At 41.7% G+C, this 24,316-nt stretch overlaps 1 protein-coding gene across 1 annotated transcript in view; it reads right to left on the bottom strand.

Annotated features, from left to right (window-relative positions):
* Positions 1-24,316, bottom strand: part of NPSR1 (neuropeptide S receptor 1) — a 108,845-nt gene that overhangs the window by 74,751 nt on the left and 9,778 nt on the right. Inside the window, exons 2-4 of the mRNA XM_005485919.4 lie at positions 22,703-23,173; positions 13,293-13,571; positions 12,070-12,160 (exon numbers count right to left, since the gene is read on the bottom strand). The gene's annotated coding sequence lies outside the window, so the exon portion shown is untranslated. The remainder of the gene's footprint in view (positions 1-12,069; positions 12,161-13,292; positions 13,572-22,702; positions 23,174-24,316) is intronic.

Genomic DNA, 24,316 nt, shown 5'->3' with positions numbered 1-24,316 from the left:
AACACCATTAAGATTTTATCACATTGGCCTCTTACTGGTTCTTGGTGGTTTGCCTGCAGATGAACCCAGATCTTGTCTGTGTGTCATCACTTAAGAGCAGCACCCTTCAGTTCAGGTCAGAGGCAGAACGTTTTTCCTCCTCTCCTTTGTTCCTGGTGTCAAACAGGTAAGAAGTTGGTGGGTGGTAAGAAGATCTGGGTAACAGAGAGGGAGAATCCTCCTGCCTTTCTCACCTTTGCCCAAGGGAAACAGAGCTCACCTCCAGTGCACGGTGTCCCCCAGGAGCCTCAATTTCCCAGCTGAAGGAACAGAGTCATGCAAAGTTAGGGATATAGTTCCAATGGCACGTAGGTTAAGGTTTCTGGTCACTACCTGTAGCATCAACTCAGTGACTGAGCTTTTAAATGCTTTTTTATAGCAGAGACCATTAAACCACAGAATGTCCCTCCTGAACACTATTAAGTGGATAAATAATGAGTTCAGCTATCAGTGGTTTCTGCACCTTCACTGCTGCCTTGCAAATGGAAGAGTGAACTCAACAATTTGGCACCAGTAATTAAAAGGAAAGAGGTGAGCAACAGTTAATTTTACAGCATGGAGCAACCTGAAAGCCACCCAAGGTAACACCTGCTAGTGGAGCCATCTTATGAAGTGACCACACTGCCTGAGTGGCAGCATTCTGGTGATGTACTTCACTTCATAAAGACTCCTCATTAATGAACACATTTGCATTTGATTTCTGATGGCAGGGTTTCAGCTGCAGCAGGACAAACTCTCTGGGGACAGGGAACCTGCTTGCAGGAGCAAACAAACCAAATCCACTGAAGGAGGGGAATTGTCAAGCTTGTTGTGGAGAACCCCCGACACCTGTGCAGTGGGAAAAAGGCTGCTTGGGACTAGCATGATTTTAAAATGATGCTTCACACCTCTTGACATCTACCTTTCTTCTGGAGTTCAAAGCAAATGTGATTTTTTTTCCATTTCACAGTGAAAACTTAGTTTGTTCCTTAAGCTGAAGAAACAAGATGAAATTTCATTTGTGCACAATCATTGTGCCATGATTATATTTAAAAAATCAATAGACACAGCTGTCCTACGGCCTTGCCTTTATTTTAAAGTACATTGATGCTACCAAAACCAACTTTCCCAGAAGCCTACTACCTCAATCAGGTATATGAAACATTGGAGACAGCAGCTTGCAAGTGATTGATCAGCTTCTAGCATTTTGCAGTATCATGACACTTTTTCCCCTCCATGGCTTTACATTTTAACTCCATGCATTCTCTGAAAATTAAGCACAGAGTACAGGGTCTGCATTTTAAAAGGCAGAAATAAGGTGCTCCCTATGTGTGAGGCATCATGCTTGTCTTCAAATTCAGGTGGAATTTTGAGGACAAATCCAGCATATAAAAAGCAGCTAAACATTGATGGGTTGTTTTGAAAAGCTGATAGAGGCTTGACAGACTATCAGTGACAGGAGGAAGAGCAGGTACTCCACGAGTTTTACCCGTGAAAAAGATAAAGGACAACTATCTCTGCTGATGTTTAAAAATTAGCAGCAGCACTCATCCTCAGTATCTCCAACAGAAGCCCTACATGCTGCCCATTGGAACCAGAAGAAAATACCCCAGAGGTGCAGGAGACAGTGGGGTGGGTTTTTCAAGGTGATTACAGGTTACTGACACACTGATCCTGGTGGTTCTAGATGGCTCCAGCCAAAAGCTGAAAGAAGGACACAGCTGACAAATTCCATAAAGCTCACCACAGTATGTCACACTACTCACACCTAGTCCTCCCACATCACTGAATTTTCTACTGTCTTGTATCCATGGGCATACCTACACTTTGATGTATTTCCAGCTGCTGCACAGACATGTTTCATTATCCTAGCTAGAAACGGAGGAAGATAAAAAGCAGGATTCCTATCCTAGCTCATGGAAACTTTCTTCCCTTCACTCCTCAAGTACCCATTCTTCCACTTCCTGTTTCCAAACTCTTGTACAAATTGACAAGCCAAAGATCTGAGAGGGCTCTTCAGTGAGCAGCTGTCTGTTGAGAGCCAAAAGTTAATGAGCTTTCGATTTCCTGAACTCAAACAGAGACACTGCAAGCTCTGGCGTGGCTCTGCTGGAACTGTCTGGGATTCAGAAAACACACACTAAGCCTGATGTGTGTGAGATCCAGTCCTTCAAATAAATCACTGTCTTTTAATAAAAGAGAATCATACCTCCTACTTTACTAGCAGCTGTTTTGTCAAGTTCTGCCTGTCAGTCAGTAATGATTCTTTTTACTGTCCATAAGATGTCAATGCCATAAAAGGCAGTGTCTCCTTAACCTCCTATCAGGGGTTTGCTGGAAACATCTTCTCATCTATAGATCCTACTCAGTGCAGCAATTTGTCAGAGCAATTACAAACTCACAAGAGGACTTTGCACTGCTGCTCTCCATCAGCCCTTGTGATACCCAACTAGGAGAGCAGAGAGCACTGATTTCAGCAGGTAAGATCCACATGGTTTGTGGCAGAAAACATGGCTGCTTAGAGCAAAGATCTTAAAAGTCAACAAACAAAATCACAGAAAACTGAGCTCAGCTAACTGAGCACTTTTTCATGCTGCTGAAACCTTCATCTACATTTAAGTATTCTCCGCTGCAAGAAATTTAAAACTTGCAATCCCTCCTTTAGGTGTAGGTAAGCATCAGAGCACTAGCACACTGCAAGATGAATTCTCCATCCAGAAAATTTATATAATAGGAGCAAAGCAAGACAAGCCCATCATCTCTTCAGTAAATGGTCCAAACTTTAAAGGTCTGCATCATTTGCAGCTATAAAACAACTGTTCAGTGTTTTCAAATAGCTATTGCAACCATCATTACTCAATAACACATCTTCCCTTAGCAAAAGAGGAAAAAATAATGCCAGTGCATAGAAGATATATGATATATGATGTGAACAGTATTAAGTACCTTATTTAAGCATTAATCTTTAACCTTCACAAACTTTGTGACAGCATACAATGATAGTTGCTGGAGGAAACTCTTTTTTCATATTCACACAACAGCATTATTTATAGCAGCAATGCACATCTGAACAACAAAGGAGCAGGAAAGGTAGTGATGAAAGATGCATTGTAACAAGCAATAAATCATACAGCACTGAATCATTGAGTGCTAAAGAAAATGAAACTACCTGAAAATAACACTGTGATTTAGCAAAAGCCCTTTAAGATGTGCTTAATGCTAAGTACATATTTGTTTCTTACTGAAGCAGTGAACTTTTATTCAGAATTAAGTATGTTCTTAAATGCTATGAAGAGTCAAGATCTAAAGGAGGATGACATTTATGGTGACTTCCACCCAAGTCTACAGGATAAACAATGTTTTCAGGGAAATTCATAAAGCCATCAAACACATAGGCACATCTCAGTTGATAACAACAAATATCACTGACAAAATAAACTCTATTAGCACTCCTTTCAGATTGCATAAGTGGCATTCCTGTAAGCATTCATTTTTCACCTTCCAGTGAAGTGCTTTTCCTCATGAAAAACTGCTCTAGGAGACTTAAATATATCTAAGAGCTGTTACAGAATAAGCTGTTCCTCTTTACCTAGGATTTTCATGCTTTTCTAGGGCAACAATTCAAGACAGTCAGGAATGAAACATTGAATTTATCCATTCAGTCTCTATCTTTGCAGACTGGCTGTGATTTTCATATGTGTGGAATCCTTTATGTGTATTCTGTGTGTGAATGCATTTGTATTGCCTTAAGCATCAATCTTTGATTCTCGAAGAGTTCTCCATAATCATCACTTTCATTAAAAAAGCTTTGTTCATCAAACCATGAGGATCTATGTGGTCTTACAATATTTAGCATGATTATTTTAAACGAATAATTACTTTTTCACTGATTTAAGGCAAAAATCTATAATAGTAAAAATGATCAGAATCTTATGGCATGTGGCCTATACATAACATAAAAGAACAGTTTAATCAGGAGAGGAAGTGAGTGAAGAAAGACACAGAACCAGTCTTCAAATCCATCAGCATGGGAAGGGATATGATATGAGGGACACAAACTGTAGCAACAATTAAGGTGGACATTAGGGACATAAAAAATTCTTTACTTGTAAGGCAATGGAAATCTCTGAGACAGGTTGCCTGGGGATGTAATGTAAGCCCAGCCCAAGGTTTTTTCTAGCTCAGCTAATGAAACATCCATCAGGAAGAGTTTAGGAATAAACTTTTCTTGCCATGAGGATAGGAGATGTGTCTCTTGGCATGCGGTTCATCCATTTTTTGTAGGCTTTTTTTCTAATTCCAGGGTAAAATTTAAGTAGAAAGTAATAGAGAAAGGAAAACGGGGGAAAAAAGTCATGCTAGTTTCTTTATGCCAGACTGAGGAGACAGATGCTACTTTGTTCCTGGAGAGTTGTGGCACTTCAGAGTACCCCTTAATGATGCACACATTTTTATCACCTCAGCAGTATGAATCAGCTGCCTAGATGTCCTGGAGTCTGCAAAACACCCCACAGGGCTGGCACAGGCTGAGATATCTCTCACAGATAACTTGACAGGCCTCTAGGTAATTCCCATTTGTTGAGATAAAAGCAAAAGCACCTCCTGTGTGTTACTGGAGGCCTGCTCTCTACTCAAGAGGGACCATAGGTGTTTCCTTGCCATTTTCGTATACATACATATATATATAAGTTTTAGCTTAGCAAAACTAGCAGCTGCTGCTGGTCTTTGGTGATGTGAGGTGATGTATCTGACCGTGGGAAGCAATCTTTGATACAGAGAGCATCCTCATTCATTAAATTAGTTTCAGCCTGAGTCTATAATAATGTGACAGCATCTTTGCAATGAAAGCCTTTTGACTCATACTCCTCTGTAAATGCTGAGAATCCAAGCAGCTGCAGAGGTCAGCATCAAAGTGTGAGTCATGAAATGAGTTTCAGACTCAGTTATATAATGAATCTGAGCACACAGCCTCCTTTGCACAGAAATAAAGCAGAACTGTCTGAATCAAATGAGAAATGGCCAGAAGGAGAAAATGTTTTCTGGTCTTTGATGTAAGTCACTGGTATTTTTCAGTTTGAAGACCCCATAAAAGTTTCCCAGTGAAGCTGTGTACTGTCTTCAGTGAATTTCAGCCTCTGCTGATAGCTTTGCTTGGTACTCCCACTGATCCCTTAGAAGTTGAAGAACACAGGTACATGTGAATTCCTTAAACTCAGTGAAGTTTGAAAGGGAGCAAAAATTATAGTCTTCACAAACCTGCCTGAAAATGTTTGCAATTACCTTGCTGTTCTGGTTGCAGTTAAGGAAATCTCATCCTGCTCTGTGTAAGTAATATGAAATGAACAACCTTTTCCCCTCAAAGACACAACACCTAAGGATGCCAGAACAGTTGTATTTCAGAGCAAAATTAGGCTCTAAGCAACATTTCTGTTGGAAGCTTTTCCTATACTTTTATATTAAATCAATTTCAGAAGGTTTTTAGGCTACTATTCCAATATCAGCTGAAATCAGTGATCTTTATATTGATATTGATATTAAAGAACCAAAAAGACCGAGTAGTTGCAGGATTAGCAAGTTTTCAGTTTTCTGTGAACAATTATCTAAAGACCAATACATTCAGGGCAATTTTGCACATCTGCTCTATTCTAGGTACTTCTCTAGTTAACTCATTCCAGGTGCAATTACAACAAGCCAAATTTTAAAATTATTTCCTCAAAATTTGCTTCATTCAGTGTGTGAATCTATAGGACTTTGGCCACCGAAGCTCACAGCCTTGTGTGCAGCCCTGGAAAGAGCCCAGAGCAGCCTTCTGAAGAGCTTTTGCAATGAACAGAAAGGTTCACACTTCAGCTATCAGACACTACCTCTCCACCAGTTGGTGCTTTGATCAGCCCATTACAGCAGTGATGTACAACGCAGCACGGCATGGTAGCTATTTATACGTGCTCTGAACAGCTGCACAAAACAACACACTGCAAAGAGAAGACAATGAGATTTGCTGTGCCCTCATCTGGGGCTTTTTACCACCCATTTATTATTCATACTGAGCTGTAAAAATGGTCTGTGCTTGGCAGTCCTAACAGGATTGAAATTATCTAGGTGAAGTGACATTGTTCTCAGCAGTTGACCTTCCTGCAAGTAGGACATACTTTATGCATCTGATTTTAATTTAATAAACAGTGTTTTATTTTCTAATACAAAGAACATTATTGTAATTTTCTTCAGCTATACCTCAGGATACATTTTAAATGTGGTGCCATTTTATTTAAATGTTGCAACCTATGTACATATTTGACAGTTTTCACCCAGAAGCAGCACAGAGATATTACAGATCATTATAGAACTGTTTGATTTTTAGAGGGAATGTTGCTGATAGCAAAAATATGACAGGCTAGTAATCCTTATTTATTGAATTTCTCTGTCTTGCACTGAAAGGGACATGCTTTCCTAATTCCTCTTCTGTCTTTAGCAATTCACTTCAAATTTACTCAATTTAGAGCTTTTCCATTCACATGCTGGGTCAAAATCTAAATAGAACAAACTTCCATGTTCATATCCAAGCTGTTAAATCTATTTGAAAATCCTCCATCTTTGAACATGTGTTTTATGCTACCCAGAATCACTTTCATAATAACTTTGTTTCCTCCATTCAGAAAAAAGCTATTTTAATCCATGACACCATCTAGGTCTTCTCTCTTTATGCAAATGGCCTCATTCTTCTTCTGGATCTTTTCATGGGTAAGGATTTGGACATTTTTATTTTTTCTTTTTTTTTTTTTTTAACCTGCATCTCATAGGAGAACCGGAACTAAAATATTAATTAACTTCTAACAACCAAAAAAAGCTAAAGGGCCTTCTGAAATATGTGGAAAACTTCCCAGTAAATTCAGTAGGGTGACAATTCCATCCTGCAAAAAACAGCATGTTTTCTAGTGCTGGTCAATGCATGTGGTTTTAGACACACATGGATTCATTTTTTTCACTGGGTTTTATACATATAAATCTTCCTTCATGTCGCCACCTACAATCAATACACTACTTGAATTTAAAACAGTAATAGGCACTGTAGAGTGAGAAATATTAATTAACCATCCAAGAAATCCAACAAAACCCACCATTAAAATATTTGGAAGCACCTTTTAATACCACTTAATGTAGTCTTAACAGATAAGACTGTGCCTGTCATAGATTCTCTGTGCCTGTCATAGATTCTCTCCTCTGCCTCCACTCAGTCCATTTACTGCACGTTTCTGACAGAACACTTCTTCTGATGAGACAGGGAATCTTTTCTGTACTTGGACAGCCGTGAAAGGCATCTCAGCCTTCATCTGTGAAACTGTGAAGCATCTCAGCATCAGAAAGTTCTACCATGGACATCAGAAAGTCCTACCTCTTAACCCTTGCCCTGCCACCACGCCACTGTTACACAGTTGCTAGCGTCCAAAGAGAGTTTTCCACAAGAACCCTGCAAGTAGGCAGGTACAAGGTTTTGAGCAGGGAAAGACAACTTCAGTATGATTTTGCTTTTCCAAAACTCACACCAATTGCATAAGCTGCAGAGCTCTTCACCAAGGACCTCTAATTTGCCCAGAAACCAAACAACAGCACTGTCACTTCACCAGCACATTGCGTTGCTTTCTGTTGGTGCCCAATCATCACCATAATAAATAACTTTCCAATTACAAGCTATTATCTACCAGAAATTTAAAAAAAAGGAAGATAAAAAGTTTGATTAATTTATTAATTTTATAACATTTCTTAAATTGTTTTTATTTTGCTATAGATTTTTGCACAATCCTGACAGTTTTTCTCTCCCTGTCCTTGTAGCTAGTCTATAACTGTTTGTTCACTGATTTTTCCCAAAGAACAAGATGTGCTATTATTCAGCTTCCATTCTCCTCTTCTAATCTCTCCCTTTCTGAGAAGTCAGCCAGAGAGTAAGAAAGAGTACAGTGAAAACAGTATTGTCAGAAAAAGGCAGTGTATTTTAAAAATAGATTGCCATTTTTTTCATTAATTTAAAAGCTATTTAGTCATAACTTCAAAATTGAATCTAAGTCTAATATCATGAAGCATCATCTTTCCAGTAGTTTTTCTAACCAGTCTTTTTATTTAGAAGTTTCAAAACTGGAGATCATTTTAAGGTAAGGTAAAGCTACATAGCAATACCCTTCTGCAGAAAAGAAGCAAAAAATACCGACATGGATTCTGTCTAATCACATCATATTTCCAATATTTTTTCAAAGAGAGTTTTTCCCCCAGCTGTGTTAGCTTGAGGACATATTCAAGAAGCACCTTTTATTATCAGGTTTTTGCTATAATATTTATTTTGGGGGGCATTTAGGTTTTCCCCTCTTTTTCTCACTGTGTTCAAGATGGGAATTCTTTTAAAACTAGTGTATCACAGCAGTTGTCTTGCTCCTATTATTTTATTTGCAGAGAGTCTTCATAAGATCAAACACCCAGAATTTAACCACCAATATTTCTTCTTTGTTTGAAAAAAGAAAATAAAAAAGTATTGGTTTTCTAAACTAAACTGACACACTCAACTTTTGTTGAGATAATGCAAGCAAAGCTCAAGAAATTCTGATACTTTGATCCCTCAGATTGAATCATCAGGTTTCTGGTTTTTGAAGTGCTTTGCTCAATCCTGCTTCTAATGAAAGCCAAGGATTTTTAATGAATGAGTAATAGGAATGACATTCAGAAAACTTCCACTGAGTGGTCTTGGCAATGGAACTTTGGTTCAGTGTAACTGTAGAGCTTTATACCTTAGCTGATTAAAAGCTGATCTTCTCATGAAATCTTTAGGATATATGCAGAGAGTTCAAGCTGCACTGTATTGTAATGCAAATGAAGAAAAGTTAATTATAATGGGAACTATGTTTTATTAAACTGCTACATAGTTTTCTCATTTTGCAAAGTAAATGTAAAATAAATGTTTTGTCATGATTCTCTCCTTTTCCTTTTCCTCTAAATCCACTGCTATAAACCAATCTGTCAGAATGTAGTTTATTTATATGTTTGTTCAATAACAGAGAAATGTTAATGCTCTGCACTCCTTGCTCCATTTCAACTTCAGTTCTCCTCTTTTAGGATGCAACTCTACTAAATAGTTTTCAAATGAGGTTTGTCTGAGAGGTGAGATACCTCCTCTATTCCACATGTAGAAGTTTTTTGGTATTTATTTTCTCTGCCCATTCATTTTAAATCTCTGACATGGATACACTTAGCTGCTGAAATTGTCTTGCTTAAAGTTCCTGAATTTTATGTCCTCATCTGTTCAAGGGGCATCTTTTTATATCACTATAAATGCCACACTGAACCGATCTGAAGTGTTGGATACAACTTATTTGCCCTTCCAGGCAGCTTTTTCCCACCAATGGCAGGGAGCCAGAAGGGTGCACGGCTGCAACACCTCTCCCAGCACAGTTTCTAAAGACTGCTCAGAGACCATTCTGGCAGGACTTGTGGCCCATAGGGGACTGGCCACATTGGAGCAGCCCATTCCCAAAGAACAGGACATCTAGATGCTCCATGCTAGAGAACTTCTTGAAGCACTGCAGCCTGTGGGAAGAACCCACGGTGGTGAAGGTTTGTCTCCCATAGGTGGAACCCTATATGAAATAGGGACAATATGAGACGAGGAAGGAGAAGAGAAGGAAGAACAGACGACAATTCCCATTCCCCATTCCCATGGGACACTTGGGGAGTGAAGGGGAAGTGGAAGACTCAGGACTGAAGTTGAGCTTGGGAAGACTGAGGTGGGGAGTGGGGGGGGAGGTAATTATGTTTAATTTCTCATTATCCTTCTTTGCTATTAACTGGCAGTAAATTAAATTGCTATTCCCCAAGGTGAGTCACCCATGAGAGTGATTGATAAGTGACGTCCTTGTCCTTATCTCAACCCAGGAGTTTTTTCATCTTATTTTCTCCTTCTGTTCTGCTGAGGATGGAGAACAAGTGAGCAGTTTGGTGGGAAAATGAGCCAGCCAAGGTCAACCCATCACAGGCAGAGAGATGAGGGCAGGGTGGGTGGAGGGGTCCTGCTCTACCTGCTTTCATCTAGAGACGCATGGGTCGCATTTTCTCCTTTTTGCTCTGAGCAGTACCTGCTAATTGTTGGTGCTCTAAAGTTTAACTTGCTTGCTGTTTATTACCTTGGGCAACAAATTTAAAAATATAGTACTTAAGCAAATTGGTCCAACATAAAAATAGGAAAATTCATTGAACAAACTGGTAAACATCAGCTATTCTTAATTAGAGTGATTTTTCTTTTTTATGTGACTTACTTTATATATCTATGAGGGTCCCTTAACACTATAAGAAACATTTCCCTCCTCAGCTGCACTAGAAAGGACAAATTCCTCTAAGGTGGTGAAACCACATGAAAGGTCAGCTGTATCCTGAGAGTTTGGGTAGCTCAGTGCCTTGTGCCCTGCAGAGAGACATTACAAGCTCAGATGTACTAAGCATTTCATGTCCTTGAAAGAAAAGTAAGGGTGCTCCCTGTGTTATGACAAATATTTTTGGACTATAAATATAGTTAAAATAACCTTTAATTTTGTGAGAGGCATCTGCACTTAAATTTTACTAGGATTTTGGCAGAAGCCACAGATTCAACCTGTCTCACATGCTGGAGTGCATGATTAAAGGGATGCAGGCTGGCCCAGCCAAGGAGATGTGCTGCATTCCTACTTAATGTGTGTTACTGTTGCCAAGTAACATAAATTCAGTGCCGCAGTCAAATTCTGCCATAAGTCAACAGCTACCCTCCAGCAAGGCATCAATCTTGAAATGAGTTGCTAAGATGCAAACATAACCTTTTCATCATTTCTCTGCAATGGAATATTGTTTTGTCCTTCCTATTTTCCACTACTTCTTTCTCTTCCCACGAAGGTATGGGCAAAAGAATGTGACAAAAATATTTGCTGTCTGTCAGCAACTTTTAACACTAAGTGGTCTGTCATCATTTCTTTAACACTAAGTCAACAGTTATTGCACTCTGTTCAAAGTTTTGGCATGTTGCTTCCTAATCAGCTGGTTGAACCTCATGTCAGGCCCTCCAAGAACTTCCTTCCTTTTCCAGTCAACCAAACTGGCCAGGCTTACAAGGCTGTGAAAGTTTTGAGTCTCAATGTTCAGCGAGAAAGCATCTCTGTTGTTCCCAGTGTACAATGAAACTGAAGGGAAGCAGACAGAATGTCTTCTTTTCCCTCTAAGGGTGACAAGCAAGCTCAGATTAAAACTAAAAAATTAAAAAAAAAAAATCTAAGAAAAGGGAAAACCAAACCCCTTTCACACTGTGCTGGTTTTGGCTGCGGTAGTTAATTTTATTCACAGTGGCTGGCATAGGGCTGTGTTTGGGATTTGTGCTGAACACAGGATTGATAATATAAAAAGGTTTTTATTGCTGCTATTGGGGGGCTATACAGAGCCTTTTTTGCTTTCCTTATGGCCACACTGGTCAGGAAGTTGGGGGTGCTTGGGAGCCAGGAAAGCCAGGACAGGTGACTCAAACTGACCAAAGGGACATTCCAGACTATGGCATAAGTGAAGAAGGAGGAAGGGGGAGACATTTGGTGTGATAGTGTTTCTCTTCCCAAGTCACCATTACTTGTGAGGGGTCTCTGCTCTCTTGGAGATGGCTGGACACCTGCCTGCCCATGGGAAGCTCTGAATTAATCCCTTGTTTTGGTTCACTTGTGCGTGCAGCTTTTGCTTTTTCTATCAAGCTACTTTTATCTCAACCCACAAGCTTTTCTAGTTGTTACACTTCCCATTCTGTCCCTGACCCCAAAGGTGAATGAGCAGCTGCATGGGGCCTGGCTGCTGGCTGGGGTTAAACCACAACATACATACCGTTTTGGGTATGACCAAGCAAAGGACTCACATGTGTGGAATCTCAAAACACACAAAGTTAATTTGGCTTCAGTGAAAAGGTAAAGACATGTTTACACACCTCTGTGAAAGTTATGCAAGGTTTTTTAAATGCTCTGAGAGCTTTGCATGGTAGAACTGCATAAGGGAAGGCCACAGGAGCCATCTTACCTCTACCGAAGTCAAGGATGCAAGCAGTTTCCACTGGAGAGCAACAAACGCCAGGATGTCTTGAGCCAGGATATCCAGAGGCTGGGATATCCTGTTATTATAAATATAGGGAGGAAAGAGTTCAGGTTTAGGTTTATTTAGGTTTAATAGAGATTTTAGTTAATTCGTATTTAATGGATTCAGGTTCCATCCCCATTCAACTAACAGATGGAAATGAAAATGAAAATATTACAGGTCTTTTGACTATTTTTAAACTTCACAAGTAACAGACTTCAGCAACTGAAAATGTAACTGAGAATTTCACAGAAGAATTAAGGAGTCTGATACAACATATTTTTTATTTGCTCAGTTGTTTTACCCCTCAAAAAGACTCATAAGACTGAATGCCAGCAACATATGCATACATAGCTGGAATAGACAGAATAATTTTTGGTAGCTGATATATCCAAGTTGCATCCTTCCAGCAGCAGCTTCAGAGACTTCGTGCCACTTCTTGCTTATTGAGATTTGGTTCACCTGCAAAGCATTGGCCAGATTCTTTTTCAGAGCATTGAGGTCTCTGTGTAAAGCTCATGAAATCTTAAAACTGGAAGAAAATTCAGTTTTTTAACTGTACTTTCAAGGTCAGCTATGTTTAACATTGATTATGTGATGTATTATTTTTGTTCTATGAGTAAAGGAAGTCTCTCTTCATTTATGTGTGTATTAGACAAAATTTTGTGCTACCATTGCCTAAATTTTACAGTAGGACTACTATCTGTGACCACTATACACATCTGATGAAATGCATATGTTCATACAGATTTTGTCCTTTATCTTTTTTTTTTTTTCCAATGACATTTTATAAAGCTTCAGTAGAAGAAACAACCTGATGGTTACAGCTGACCTTTTAATAAAATACCATGAGGTTCCTCATAGCACTGTTCACATCAGAGAGTCTTTGTTGCTGTCTTAGCAGGCTTCATCACTTATTCCTTTGGTGCTATCCTATGCTCATTTCTGTTTTAGGATGTGTATTTCAGATAACTTTATGTTGCAGGCAGGTGTTTTATAACATGGCAGGAATCCATGGGCTCAAAATGTTGCTTAAAAATACTTTAAATTAAATGTTACTTGTAAGACAAACTAAGAGGGTTTTTAGCTTGAGTTTCTAAAAAAAAAAAAATAAAAAAAAAGAAGAAGCCAAAACCTGTAATCACCCTGCACATCTTTCCAATTCTTACCTTTTGAGTCCACCAGCAAACAGCAGTCATGAGTGCTGGATGTGTCCAAGACATGAAGATCCTGCAACTTCACAAATACCAGCTATAGAAAGTACTGGTGTCTTCATAGAGGACCCACAAAAGAGAATGCTTTTTTTTCTGCTGGGATGATTTTCCATTTCCCTGAGCAACAAAAGGTCACCCAGCATATACACAGATGAGTACACACAGAAGATACCAAAATGTGTGGAACAGCCACCAAACTGCATGATCAATTTACTGCACATGGTGGTTTCTTCCCTGCAAAAGACAGGAAGGAATAAAGGAGAACAGTGTGGTGAATACAGTATGGTATTTAGGGAGACATACATATCATGCTAAAAGAATTTTATGAGAGATGGCATTAATTTTAACTTCGAAACACAGAGGGAATACACCCCCCTCTAATTTAAAATGCATCATTTTCAATGCCCAGAGAACATTCTGTTCTGCAACAGCACACTTATTTCTTTAGTCGTGAGGCAAAATGCTCAATCAGTAAAACCCGTCTTCCCTTTATTTTTGTTGATGGTAATGACCATTGTCACTATTCTTATACATCTCAAGTGTTTGTAATTTCAGCATTTGTTCAAAGTTTCAAGTCCTAATAGCCCTGAGTCAATTATTTTGCAGGATAATGATTTGTAAACACTTAGAATGACTGAATCAAGGAGAGGGCACAGGAAGCAATTTGCTGCACTTTTTGTAGTAGTGACTGTGAAATACAAAGAGGTGACCATGAAATACAAAGCTTGTGTTGCAGTATCCTTCTTGGATATGGATTTAACTGAGAATATGTTTTTGAGAGAAGAAGATACTTAGGATTTGAAAGAAAGTGCAGCAGTTTTCTCAGGATGATGTATTTGAGCGAGTTTTCACAGACTGGTTCCCACAATTAACTACTGATTTTGCTTTTTTAGTTAATGACTGTTATACCTCTAAGAACATTCTTGGGAAATGGGGGGGTTTTGCCACTCTCTCCCTTACTGCAGCTCAGCTGTGGCTGTAACTTACACTACAAGCACTATTTTATGAATTAACCAGAGCCTGGGAAGGTGTCTGTTTACATTTGCACAGAATAGAATTAAGGATAGCAATGTGGCTTTTTTAATAACAAAAGGGGTCTGAGATGCTGCAGAATGATCTCCGTAAGTGGTCCTTCCACTTCAAATCCCAATGCTGTACGCAAGATTTCTCCTACCCATACATGGCCAAGTGTCCGGTTTATCTCGGCTGTTTGAGGGGCCTGGAAAGGCCCGGGGTGGCCTTGGGGCAGCCCGCGTATCGAAGGACGAGAAGAGGCTTCAGTTCTTCTTTCGGTTTTTATGTTTATTAATTGTTTATCTAAAAGATGTTCTTTCAGCCGAACAGAGATCTGCTCAGCAGTCAGCCATGAGCACACTGTCTGCCCTCCCGGGCAGCCACGTATCTTTATACCCATTGTTACGTGTACAATATTTATCATTTTTCCCCAATACCATCTATTCTTATAACTCGGTGCACTCTCAGTAATAACCAATCCAACAGTGCCACCGTGGCCAAAGAAGATGGAGGAGAAGAGGAAGAAGAAGGAGGACAGGACACACCCCAATTCCTCCATCTTACTCCTCTAAACCCCCCTGTACATAAATCCTAAACCCTGTGTCTCATCCTCTAATTAGCTAATCCCTTCACCATTCACCCCGGTGAAGCCCTCATCCTTGTCGTCTCCTGTGTAGGGTTAAAGTCCAGCTACCAGACACTTCTGGCAACATTCCAGGACTCCCGAGCCCCCCAAGGTGGTCTCGGTGGCTCAGCACCTCAGGACTGAGATCTTGAGATCTGACATCTCCCCCTTCTGTTTGCACCAAGAAACCCTCTTTTACAAACCGATTCATGGCACCTGGGACGACATGGATGAGGACTAGGAGAATTATTAAAACATAAAATCCTACCCTTAAAATTCTTCTCCAAATGGGAGAAATGTCAAAGAAATCTACCCTTAAAATTCCTCTCCAAATGGGAGAAATGTCAAAATCCTACCCTTAAAATTCCTCTCCAAATGGGAGAGATGTCAAAGAAATCTACCAGCTGATCAATATATGATCCTTTGTCAGTTTTCCCTGTAATAGGTAAATTTACCCCATTGCCTATTGCAATTCAAGACCCCAAGGAGAAAACCCCCAGAGTCTTTCGTCCTTATACAGAAATATTCAAGACCCCAAAGAGAAAACCCCCCAGAGTCTTTAGTTTCTCTTGTTTCTCTTCTGAGTTGTCCTTTGCAGTCTGAGTCCCGACTTTTGTCTGAGTATTCGTTTCTTCTTATATCTTGTTGAGGAAAATCGCTGCATAGTTGCAGACTCGTTACGAAATGATACTGTGGCTCTGCCGAACTGATCTGGCCTGTCGTGCACTTCGGTCATTCCCCCACGAGGTGGCGCTGTCACCGGCCTCCCTGGCTGGGGCGACTGCATGAACACAACTTCCTCCTTGTTCAGCGATTGTCGCTGTTTGCAAGCTCACTCAGGGGTTACCTGGTTTTTGATTCAACTGACAATAGGGTTAGAACACACAAGCTTCCCCAGGAGGGGAGAGGCTTGGACTCCACGAGGGTTTTTTACCAAAGGCACCAAGTCTGGAGAGGGCCCCTCCTCGCCTGAGACGTCACCGGGGGTCTGGCCCGCCCCCGCCCGCGCTCTGCGCATGCGTGCTTTCCGAGCCGCTCCCTGTCTCTCCCGAGGTAATTTCTCCCTCTCCCTTTTTGTTCCGCCTCTGAATTTTCCCCCCTCGGTCTGCCCCTGACTCTGTCTCCTCCTCCTCCGACGCTGTGTGTGTGTGGCCCTTCGTCGGTGTGTGCCACCTGCCCCCGCCAGCACCCGCGCCCGCCGCGTTCGCACCGGGTTTTTTGCGTCTCAACCGCGCGCCTCTTGCGTCTCACGGCAGTCTTCTGGGATTGCGCAATTTCCCCTAATTTCGCTGCATGGGTCAGACGCCCTGGCGTTGGTTTGTGATTCTCCCCCCGGGTTTTCGCGAATTTCGCCCGCGACACACGCTTCCGCACCCCTGCCGGTCGGGACCGCCGCCGCCCCTGGCCCTGAGTCAAGCAAAGCCGCGCGAAAACACGTATCCCTCGCTTTTTCTTCACCTGCGCTCCCCGCCTGCTCCGCTGCAGCCTGGCTTCCCTGCTCCGTTGCCGCGGCATCGCGAGAAAGCGCGCCCCCCGGTCCCCTCTCCCCCCCCCCTGCTCCCCCCCTTCTCCTGAGTCCTCCATGCTCTCTGGGCTTTCAGGACGCTTTTGGGAGTTTCCCGGGGTTTTTGGGTTTTGAGACCGGGTGTTTTAATAATATTTCTCGCTCTCTTTCTTCGAGAGCCTTTTCCCCCTGGCTTCTTAAGGCCAGAGCTAATCTTTTCCTGGAGCCTTGCTCCTCCCCTTTTAAGGGCCCCCCCCAGATGTCTGCTGCATCTGTTGGGTTACTTCTTCCTGGCCTTTTAAGGCCAGAGCTAATTTTTTTTTTTGTGTATGTTTGTGTCACACCTTATAAGGCGGACAAAATTTCCCGTTGTTCCTGGGAGAGTGTGCCCCCCATGTTCTTATTTTCAGGCTTTCTTACCAAATCTATCGTCAGGGCAGTCTGGAGGTCTCAGTCTCTGTCCAGCAGATCACGAGATGTGGTCCCAGGGCACCTTTCTGGGTCCGATCCGGGCTGTTCTGCTACAAATTGTCTTCGGCAGAAACTGAGAGGTGGATTCCTCAGTGACTGCTGTTTTTTACAGACTCTATTGGCTTTTTGTTTTCTTCTTCTCTCTGGTCTTCAGGGCTTTGAGGGTGCCCCCCCCCAAAAGGTTGTGGTGGTTCGAGCCCGCCAGGGAACGCCAAATGTCCGGTTTATCTCGGCTGTTTGAGGGGCCTGGAAAGGCCCGGGGTGGCCTTGGGGCAGCCCGCGTATCGAAGGACGAGAAGAGGCTTCAGTTCTTCTTTCGGTTTTTATGTTTATTAATTGTTTATCTAAAAGATGTTCTTTCAGCCGAACAGAGATCTGCTCAGCAGTCAGCCATGAGCACACTGTCTGCCCTCCCGGGCAGCCACGTATCTTTATACCCATTGTTACGTGTACAATATTTATCATTTTTCCCCAATACCATCTATTCTTATAACTCGGTGCACTCTCAGTAATAACCAATCCAACAGTGCCACCGTGGCCAAAGAAGATGGAGGAGAAGAGGAAGAAGAAGGAGGACAGGACACACCCCAATTCCTCCATCTTACTCCTCTAAACCCCCCTGTACATAAATCCTAAACCCTGTGTCTCATCCTCTAATTAGCTAATCCCTTCACCATTCACCCCGGTGAAGCCCTCATCCTTGTCGTCTCCTGTGTAGGGTTAAAGTCCAGCTACCAGACACTTCTGGCAACATTCCAGGACTCCCGAGCCCCCCAAGGTGGTCTCGGTGGCTCAGCACCTCAGGACTGAGATCTTGAGATCCGACAGCCAAGGGAGTAGATTGAGTAAAAAATGCCCTCACACTGCACCTCAAGTGGCAAATGGGGGACTATGTACTTTTCTATATCATCTCTATTGCATCTGTCACTCTTAGCATACCTGAAGAAAGCAGCTTTTATTAGGTGGCACTAAAGGGAAAAAAACCCATTAAACAAACAAACAAAAACAAATAAAAAAACCCACCAAAACAAAACAAAAAACAAAACCCAAACCCAAAGCAAAGCAAAAACTAAAACAAATAACCCAACAAACAAACATAATCACCAAAAAACAAACAACCCCCCCAAACGAACAAACAAAACCGATAACCAAAACAAAATCCCAAACAATAAAAAAATCACAAACCCAAACTAAAAGAACCATCACTAAGCTAGACTTTCAAGCATAAGATTGTTTTGAGGTTGGGTTTTTTTAATGCATCTGAGATGTTATTCCCTATACACACACATTGTCTTTCCGGTTTGGATTTGGTAGATACACTGTGGTCCGAAACTAAAGCTGCATCCCCTTTAAATTTCTGTTTGAACTCCTTGCTGGACTGCAAGCTGGGGAGTATTTGATAACAACTTCAGAAGCTGTGACTCACTTCTGTCACTTCACTCACCTGGCTAAAGGGTTGGTCTTTGATCTCAACAGCCTTCCCAAGGTTATCTCAGGTGAGCAACTGCCCAGGTTTGCTGGTTCCCCACGTGCATGGGATCCAGCAAATCTGGGCCTCCAAATTCACCTCTTAATGAGCTAGGCAGCATCCTACTTGCTGTGCTGGTTGTACATATCCAGGTTTGCTGCCCAAACAGCCCTTCTTTTCACTTTCCTCAGAGGACAGTCTTGACCTGCAGAAGCCTCTTCAGGCAATTCACTTGACGGCTCTGCTACAATACAGGATGATGCTGGATGGGGCTTTGAGCAACCTGGTCCAGTGAAAGGTGTCCCTACCCACAGCAGGGGGCTTGGAGCTACATGGTCTTTATGGTCTCTTCCAACCCAAACCATTCTATGAATGATTCTATGAATATTCCTCCTGGCCCAGAGGCTCTTGGCACAGCTCCACATATTCTCAGCTGAATTTTTCTCCAGCTGCTCTCTCCTGACTGGCTCCTCCAGCACCCTACTGGGAACACTCTCCTTAAGGGAACTTGTCTCATAGAACAAGACGCAAGGCCACTGCAGAATAATAATAATAATAATAATAATAATAATAATAATAATAATAATAATAATAATGTCCAAGTTAAACAGCTGCCTTGCCCCTACTGGGACAGAGTTGCCACATTTGAACTTGTATGTGTTGAGGTGCTGCACTAGACTCGTCTGTAGCCAACATGAGACAGAAGCTTTGCATCTTTTCATTTACTTTTACAAGCTGTGCTGCCCATTAAGATTTCCACATGACCAGTTTACTGAGCAATTTAAATCAGAGGAGTGCTTTCATTAACAAGCTTGATGAGCTGATTTGTGCTAGACTCCAATCACTAGAATCCTATCCGCGTGCAACGTAACGTGCTAGACATGTATTTCCTCTAGTGGCAGAGGTAAAGGTTATTGTCCTTCTTTAAATATTTGGTTTTTAACTCTTTCCACTGTACTGATCATGGAAAGACCTCTTCAATATAGATTAATTTTGTACAACCTCCTCTGAGCTCCATGCGTGTTTTGAGCTTCAGGCACCAGGAATGCAAGAACGGCATGTAGCTTGAGAGATAACAAAAGCTGTCTTTTGCAGCAATCCACTCATATTAAGGGAAATGTGCATCAAGGTCTGCTTCTGATGGATATTTCACTTCCACAGTCTCTTGGTTCTTAGTTGTGTAACAGTGTTTTTTTCACAAGTGCATACCCACTAGTCATAATTGGCAGATCAATTATCTGTCTTTCTCTCTCACTGACAAGAGATAGATCCTACATCCTCCATCCCATTTAACCACAGTCTTCCCTCAAGACCACCTTCACCTGAAAGACTTTGTTTGTTCCACATCTAGCATGTGGCCAGCAGGTCAAGTGAGCTATTTCTGCCCCTCAGCCCTAGTGAAACCCAACCTGAAGCACTGCATCCAGCTCTGGAGGCTCAAACATAGGAAGGATGTGGAACTGTAGGGGTGAGTCCAGAGGAGGGTCAGGAATATGACCAGAGGTCTGCACCACCTCTCCTGTCAGGACTGCCTGAGAGAGTTGGGATTGTTCAGTCTGGAGAAGAGACTTTATCGCATTTTTACAGTACCTGAAGGGGGCCTTCAAGAGAGCTGGAGAGGAACTTTTTACATGTAGTGATAGTACCAGGGGGAATGGCTTCAAACTGACAGAAGGCAGGTTTAGATTAGATATTAAGAAAAAATTCTTTACTATGAGGGTGATGAGGCACTGGAACAGGTTGTTCTGAGAAACTGTGGGTGCCTCGTCCCTCGCAATGCCCAAAGCCAGGATGGACATGGCTTCAAACCAACTGGTCTGGTAGAGGTTGTCCCTATCCATGACAGGGATGTTAGAACTAATGGTTGTCCCTGTCCATGTCAGGGGTGTTGGAACCTTTAAGGTTCCTTCCAACCCAAACCATTCTATGACTGATTCTGTGTTTGTTTATAGCAGCATATAGGAAGGTCCAGATGTAGCTACCCAAGAAAGCAGCCAGATCACAGCTCCTGTCTGCATATATTTAATCAAATCTTCTAACACTGCATCCTGTACTTTCCCCTTATTTAAAATGCTTCATTTCATTAAGCATACAGTTGAGCCTCAGTCATCATCAGCAGTATGTGTTCACCTCAAACCATGTGTCTTCAATTGCTGTGCTTGGCCACTTCCAGCCTCCATTTCCCCAGTGCACAATACTGCAGGCATCTTGCACAGAGCTCTCGTTTTTCTGACAAGGTCTCAGTCATTAGCCTGTTATCTGCCTGCTCACCACTTGCACTCCTGACAGTCACGCTCCATTACCTCATCCATATTGCTGTAATAATTAGCCTTCCTGTTTACAGGCATGAACAGCATTGCTACAACATGTACACATCTCAAGAAAAATTCCAGGCAAGTAAAACCAGAATATATCCCAACCTAATGCACAAGCAAGAATACAATAATCATTTGACCTCTTGTATTGGATAATGCACCTCTATCAGCAAAGATAACAACACTGCCTTTGCTTTGATTGTGTTCCACATTCACTACATGATCCTAAGGAAACACATTTATTGACTTATTTATAAAAATATCTGCTTTTACATGAGTTGAATTTTTCTTTTTTTTTCTTCACTGTGTTCCAACAGCTGTGTATCAGAATACAGAACTTGAAGGAGCATCCTGAATGATCACTGTATCTGGTCCCCTCCTCTTGCAGGCACAGCCTCATACTATTCCTTTCACAAAGTAATATCAGCTCAGCCTTAGACATGGATTTTTGCCGCCACTACTGTGGAGGGACTTTCAAAGAAAGCTGGTTCAGAACCTCATGCTTCTGATGGTTGGGAATCCAATTTGCCTCTTCACTTTATGTATTGCTCTTTAATAACCATTTGTTCACAATCCTCTGTTGACACTTCTCTCAGATTTGTCCTTCTTGTTGGGAACTTAACTTTCTTGACTATTGACATGGTAATGTTCCACCATGTTTATTTTGTTTGGCTAAAGAAACAATGTCCTTTTATGACATTGTTTGAGAAACAATGTCTTTTATGCCCTCTACATTGGCATCACGCTCCTTGTTCCACTAATCATCGTGTCTGTGACTGTCCCAGTATGACTTAGTCTTCCCAGAGGAAAGACTGCAAGTTTACACATTTGTCCTGATAATATCTTGAAGAGTTTTGTCACATGATCCATCCTTCCCTGTGTTTGTTGAAAAGCTACCCCTGAAATTGGATTACTTATCATTATTCCTCTTTTTCTTCCCAGCTGATTTCACTTTTTCAAACAGCCATACCACAGCTGAACTGTCTAAGCATTCACCATGAGATCCTGGTTTTCAGGGATCATTAGCAAAACCCTGCTGAACTTACAGAAGGGAAACAATTTTACATTCTGAATTTTGATCAGTGGCTTCAGCTTCCTCCCACCACTCAGACCATGGCACACAAAGAATAACCTTCTGTAATTATGAACAAAACTCCAGCAAGTTCAGGACATAAACACTAATTCATCCTTGCACCCCATTCACCTCCCTCAGCCCTTACATGTTTGAAAGACTTTTTCAAATCTTTTCACCTTCAGTTGGTAAAAAAAACCCTGCAGTGTAAAACAGATGAAAGCTTCAGTCAAGAAACACTGGTGGGTGTTTGAGCTTGTGCTTCTTCCCCACAGGAAAACACAATTAAAGCTGATCTGTTTGCTTCTGGATTACAGTTCCATAAGAATCCCCTTGGAAATTTCATTGCAGAAACAGTGCCACAGAAAACATAAACCAGAATTTTCTTCCTCTGGCAAATTTCATTTAATGCAGATTCCCTACTCCCTGTATCTTAAGAAATTCCTTCCGTTTTCACTTGCCCTTAATGATACTTGAATAAAACCAGTAATTTGGCTTTCAAGCAAACAGCCTGTGTGGGATGTTAGACTGCAGCAAATTGGCCTTTTTAAAAATCCCAACACACACAGTAGGTTTTATCACCAATTAAATAAAGTACTTGAGCCATAACTGGACATTTAGCTTGGAATAAACAGTACCTTTGCCAGCATTGTGAGAAGAAATAAAAGGGAGACCTCTGTAGAGCTTTCAGATTTGTGCAGCAGTTTCCTAGACTATTTACTAGAAATCATGACAGACAGGGCAAGATTACAGGTCCATCTGTGTTAGCCTTTTAGTTCAGATCAAGAGTGCCCTTTTGAAGTAAATCTCCCAATTTTTCCCATTTACCACATTTTGGTTCACATGGCTGAGCAGTCCTGTAGAACACAAGCTGGTGTCTTTCAGACAAAACTCACCTGTAAGAAGAAGCTTTCCACAACTGCCCATAGGGCACTCCAGTCACTGACAGATGTGGACCCTTCAGGATGAGACTAATCCAGAGCATATTCCCCTGAAAAGTGTATCTTTCCTGCTGAGTCTGCCGTGCCAGCTCTTTTGCTCTGCAGATCCCCCACTACTATTGCATTTGTATTGCATTGCATACTGATGTAGGTGGACAGCCCAGGTCAATCCAGATGTCTTGCTTCTCAAGCATTTCCTTCTACTGCTTCGCTTCATTGTTGTGAACTTTCAGAAATTTCAGGGCTGGAATTCAGCTATGCCTCAAAATGTTTAGGCTTTTCTTCAAATGAATCTGTGCCTATTAAGGCAGCAAAACAGGACTAAAAGTACTGTATGTATTTACCCACTTGCCAGAAATGTGGCATTTCTGCTGGATGGAACATGAAGCAGATGCTTCTGAAGTTTCAGCAATTCTCCTTGCACACCTGGAAAAGGAATAAACAGGAAGCAATAAGCCAGAAATAACTAACATCCCTCAATCTGTTTGGCTAGAAAGAATCATAGCACACAGTGAAGTTGGAGAGGCATAAGCCTGCGCATCCTCTGGTCCCAGCTGAAAAATATATGGCCATGCAGTGCTTAAGATCAGCCTGAAGCCTTCAAATGCTGAGAAGACTTTCTGTATTCAAGCCAACCAAGTCCCTTATGGGCATCTCTGAGCACCCATTTGGCTTGTGCTGTGCTACATTTGTACCACAAGGCTCAGAGGGATGAATGTACATTCTGGCTGGTGTAACACCACAGCAGGGACATTTCTATCAGAGCTCAATGAGCAGCAGTTTCTGGGGTGAAGCACTGCAGCAGCTCAGAAGTGTACAGCAAAAAGCAACAGCTGGGCACAAGCCACATAGCCTGATAAGCTTTACAAGAAAGACTCAGGCAGCATTATAAGGCATTTTTAATATCACCAATGTGCCAAACTCAAAGCAGAAGGGCTTACTCATTTAAGCAAGGGAATACAAATATAACCACATATAAGGAGCTCACCACTATTATTTCATCCCATCCTGTCACACACGCACAGAGAAACTAGAGCTACATGCATCTATCCCCTGCCAAGAACAGTCTCTAAAGAGAGATTACCATGTGTTATCATCCTGAAATGCATTAATTTGATCAAGGGAAGTTATTAATAATGGCCAACTTCTTTAGCAAATTTCAACCTCATTTGCTGTCAGTACATTATCTACAAACATCTATAAATCCCAAACTACTGATGGCTCTGTAACTCTTGATAACATTAGAGCTGCAGGCAGGGTCCTGAGAGTATGAACAGCCCTTTTTGTCCCATTCTGACCTCTCCTGGAGACACTCCTACCTCTGCCTGTGGCCCAGGACCCCATTTTACCCCATGTCCTAATGTGTAGCACTGCCAGCTCCACACAGCCCTGAACTGCCTGGCCATGGAATCTACTGATCCTGTCCCCAAAATGTGGTGTGGGCTGATGTCCCAGCCTGGGCTCAGGGATTTGCTCCAGATGCTTCATACAGATGACTTCTGTTACCTCTCAGCCCTCCATGAGTCTCACTGCTACAAATGCATTTGCTAATACATCTTTGCAAGATTA

Source organism: Zonotrichia albicollis, chromosome 1, assembly GCF_047830755.1.
Source record: "Zonotrichia albicollis isolate bZonAlb1 chromosome 1, bZonAlb1.hap1, whole genome shotgun sequence".
Taxonomy (NCBI): domain Eukaryota; kingdom Metazoa; phylum Chordata; class Aves; order Passeriformes; family Passerellidae; genus Zonotrichia; species Zonotrichia albicollis.
This window is presented reverse-complemented; position numbering and strand designations above follow the sequence as displayed.